The following is a 4,795-nucleotide window of genomic DNA, read 5'->3' on the forward strand; positions in this document are numbered from 1 at the left end:
CTTAAAGAACACATACACATTATCCTTACACCTATGAGTAGCATCTACATTATATTGCCAAGGTCTACCCAATATTAAATGACATGCATCCATTTCAACAACATCACAAACTACTTCATCTACATAACATTTACCCATAGAAAAAGTAACACGACATTGTTGAGTAACAAGAGTTTCTGTACCTTTCTTGATCCAACCTATCTTGTACAGAGAGGAATGCTTTTCTGTCTTCAATCCTAGCTTTGTAACCAAACTCTTCAACGTGATGTTCTCTACATTGCCACTGTCAATGATCAAATCACAAACCCTTTTACTGATGTTGCATCGTGCTCGAAAAATCTCATTCCACTGATCACTGTATTCCACCCTCAATGTGAGTAACAACCTCTAAATCACCAAAGACCTCCCTAATGGCACACCTTCCTCATCTTCTTAGACCTCATTGGGATTATAGGCATATGGATCAGCATCATTATACACCTCTTCACCCTTTTGTTCACCTTCTGCCTTGAGCTCTTTTGCCACTACCAAATTCACTACAACTCGCTTAGGGAAAGTACTAGATCGATTTCATGGTTCTCTGCACCTATAACACTTATTCCCAGTTGGCCTAGCATAAGGGTTGGCATTCACTATCAGTTGGGCTGCGGAACCTGTTACTGCCACTGTGGACTGGTTGACACCACTATTCTCCTTAACCACAAGTTGTGATCGTGGTGTAAACATGGGTTGTTTACCTTAGTTGGTAGTGGAACTGGATGACTCTGAACAACGGTTAGAAAACTTTGAACTTGCCTTAAGATGCTGATATTCTATTTTCTTGAATAGGGTTACAACCTTATTTAAAGTATATAGGGTTTGTAAAGATACCTAATCTCGGATGGAAACCCGTAACCCATGTACAAATTTGGATATCCGTTGATCTTTAGTTTCCTTCAAATCATTGCAATTAGCCAACCTGTCAAACTCCTCCATGTACTCATTAACTATCCGAGTACCTTGCTTGCAATCCTAGTATTTTCTGAACAACTCCTGCTGGTAATCTGGTGGTAAAAACCGATCTGCCATTAATCTTTTCATCGTCCTCCATGATCGTATTGGAAGCTTTCGTTCACGGGTACGGTTTAATTGAACACGATCCCACCAAGCAGATGCTCCTCCCTTCAATTTGTAAGCCACCATACACATTTGTTTGTCATCTGCAATACCCATATAATCGAAAAACTTTTCCACCTCACTGACTCAATCCAGATACTCTTCAATGGAGACATTACCATTAAAGGATGGTAACTCTATTTTCATCCGATAGTCCCTCTGCTCTTGATAATCTCGATCATTATCCCTCATAGGACCATGATGATTCCTAAGGACTCTTTCTGCATACTCCTCGTCCTCACTATTCTCTTCGTTGTAGTCTTATTGCCTGTTCCAATTTGGATTGCAATTGGAAGGGCGATGTGCTTGGTTATCACGTCACTTTTCGTCATCACGATTAAGGTTAAGATTAAGTAGGGTTGCAAGCACTTCTTGAATCTGGTCCAGAGTTTGTTGGCTTGAATCATGAAACTATTGATTTTCATCACGAAAATCAAGGAACTCAGCTTTAGTGAGGACTGGGTTATTGACATCGTCACCACCATTATTGGTGTGGTGGTCACTGTCTCGCCGGTTAGCCATCAGACCAGGGTAAGTCAAGGCTCTGATACCAACTGAGCGGAATCTTGAAGAAAGTACACATGATGCTCTCTTGATAGAATAGAAACTAAACTATTAGTTTTTGGTAGTAAACCTTGAATCTACAAGCGGTTTCCCTAAATCCACAAGGAGATAAAAACTAGAATCCTTCAGAAGAAAATTTGACAAAATGTTTGTGTTTATTGATGATAGTCTATCTTGCCTCTGATGGCTACAAAACATATAAATATTGAGAAAAAACGTCTAAAATCCTAATTCACACTAATTACATGATTAGATGACAAAATACCAAAATTTACCAAAAATGGCAAAATTGAGTTAAATGCAGAATCACAAACTACTGACCTTAAGATGGATTCGAAATCTTTCATAACTTGAGTTTGGTGGGAATGGAAAGGGAAAATGCTTTGTTTCTTTCCCATCAAGAAAAATATTTTATTATTTAATAGAGAAGATCATGATCTTCACTAGCATTAGCTAACATTCCTTATTTTGCAATTTGTGTAGATGCATTTACATTTACATACATACAGACATTTAATATATATATATATATATATATACATATATAGAAAGAGCAATGCTACAGACACAAACTATTTTACAACATTTTTACAAATTGTTGATGTGGCCAACCTCTTATTAGTTTTTATTTAGGCCCACCATTAATATCACTTTTTCATTTACCGATAATCACTCACCACATTAGCAGTTTGTAAAATTTTTTGTAAAATAGTTTGTATCTCTAGCATTATTCATGTGGAAAAGTGATAAGTAGTAAGCTACATATATATACAATATATACAGCTCTTTAGTTTAAATCTTCATTTAAATCAAATACATAAATGCCATGCCAGGAAAATGAATAAGAATTAATTTTTCCTTAAAGTTAATTAACAAACACTTATCATTTCATAGGAGCTTCCAAAGAATTATCATGATTCACATTCATGCTCCACTGTGAACTTCAAGTCGTTTTCTTAGAAAATATATTGGGTCTTCTTTGCACTTTTGTGTAGATTCTGGATGAAGCACATGCAATTCTTTCATATAATCTAATTATACTAGGTTTATGATTAGTCTGAAAAAGTCGTTAGTAGCTGCATCATTTGATAAGGAAGAAAAAAATAAAGATGGTACTAATGCCGTTATAATGTTTTTTGTTCATATAGTGTGTTTGGCTCCAAATTAAAAAGATAACCTATTTTACTATTCAGTTTATTTTTGCTACTATTTATGAGCTCCACTGCACTTTTTGGTACTATTCATGGGTTCTACTTTATAGTTCAGCTAACTTTTATCTTTATCTACAGTACATTTAACAAAAAGTTTTTAGCTTCAGCAAAATAAGCGGATCTCAATCAGACCCTTAGTTTGTTTTAAACCTCACTGGTATCATTCTCATTTCAAATTGGCTCTCATGTCTATAATTTAATCAGAGCTTAGGCTTATCAGTCACGACTGCTTTAATTTAATGTGCCAAATTTTGAGGATTTTATCAGCATATATTCCTTACGTTTTCTTCATACTATATATTGGAAGGTATGTCTTATTTATTACTACCATGTTCAGATTTTAACGTTACAAGTAGCAATACAGTACCAGCATTTTCACAACCACAACAAATTTTAACATACATATAGTGAAAAGAGAAAGCGATACTTATAGGTGACTTGATCTATCACCTTTGGAGTACCTTAGCAACTGGATAGGAAGCTTGCATGGCAAGGCCACAAAGACCTTCTGGTGCTCCACTATCTCTCTGAATCCTCATATAGCCATTCTCACCCCAATTGGTGCCCCATGAATTCTTAATTAACCAGTACTTGGTACCATAATCACTCGTTCCATACCCAATTACAAGAACACCATGATTTAAATCAGTCCCACATTGTCCTGTGAAAACTCCGCTGGAATAGAACTGAAAGTCATAGCCAGTGTTGAGGGAAATAGAAACTGGTTGGCTGGCCACTGTTTGAAGTAATGCCAACTCATCATTGGAACGTAAGTCTTCAAATGTACTTATCGAAGCTGCATTAATAGATATCTTTGCTTGGTCACAAGTTCCATCCATAGCCTCATACATTCTTCACTGGCTAGTCCTTGGTTCTGTATTATATATGTAAAGGCATAATCCACAGCACCACCATTGCAGCCTCTATTTCCTTCCACGGCACAGTCCACTAGTTGTTGCTTCGAAAGGGAGATCAAGTTGCCAGTTTTGATTTGGTAGATTGCCTCTACTGCTGCCACTGCTGAAAAGGCCCAGCAACATCCTGAATAGGAATCAACCATAACAGAAATATTGTTAAGAAAAAAAAAATTATGTAGCAAATTATGCAAAAGTAGTTTGAGTTTTGGACAATGATATTCTCTTACCACAGTTTGGGCCTTGGGTCTTAACAGGGGTAACAGCTTCTTTCTTTCTCCAATCCATAGTCATAGGAATTTCTGTTAGGTTTCCATATCTGAATTTTTTTTTTAGAATTTAAAGTTTAAACATGGTTCATCATATCCCACATGATACTAGTAATTATACTCGTTAACCATGTCATTAAACGTAAGTTGTAAAAAGAGGATTCATTTTCAAATTGATAATTTATCCTTTGGAAAAGTTAACTTATGATTGTCAAGAGTCTTATAGTTTAATTGACACAGTTTCATGTATAAAGTTCTTGAGAGTCTAATGGGGGAACTTTTAAAGCTGTGGCATTAGCTATTGTGGCAACAATTAAGACAGAAACCATTAAATGGCAAAAGAAAATTTAAAAAACTTGCAATAAATAAATATAAAATTAAATTAATTTAAATAATTAAATATTTGAAAATAAAATAAAATAATATATTCAAATATGTAATTATATTATTCTTAAATAATTATATTTCCTATATATAGTGTTGGGTTAAAGTTACACCTGATGTAACTTTAAGTAATGTTACCTAACTTATTATTTTTTGTTTGGATACAAATTTTGACAAATTCACTATTAGATTACATTAATTTCATATATTCTCCATGTTTAAAAATTTTCAAAGTCATCAAAGATCAATAACTATGTCATCAATTAATTGTTTGAATTCAAGTTTTTGCAATTTAAAA

At 34.6% G+C, this 4,795-nt stretch overlaps 1 pseudogene; it reads right to left on the reverse strand.

Moving 5' to 3' along the window:
• Positions 1-3,376: 3,376 nt before the first annotated feature.
• Positions 3,377-4,171, reverse strand: LOC126728246 (vignain-like; annotated as a pseudogene).
• Between the last annotated feature and the right edge of the window lie 624 nt (positions 4,172-4,795).

Source organism: Quercus robur, chromosome 5 (genome assembly GCF_932294415.1).
Source record: "Quercus robur chromosome 5, dhQueRobu3.1, whole genome shotgun sequence".
Taxonomy (NCBI): domain Eukaryota; kingdom Viridiplantae; phylum Streptophyta; class Magnoliopsida; order Fagales; family Fagaceae; genus Quercus; species Quercus robur.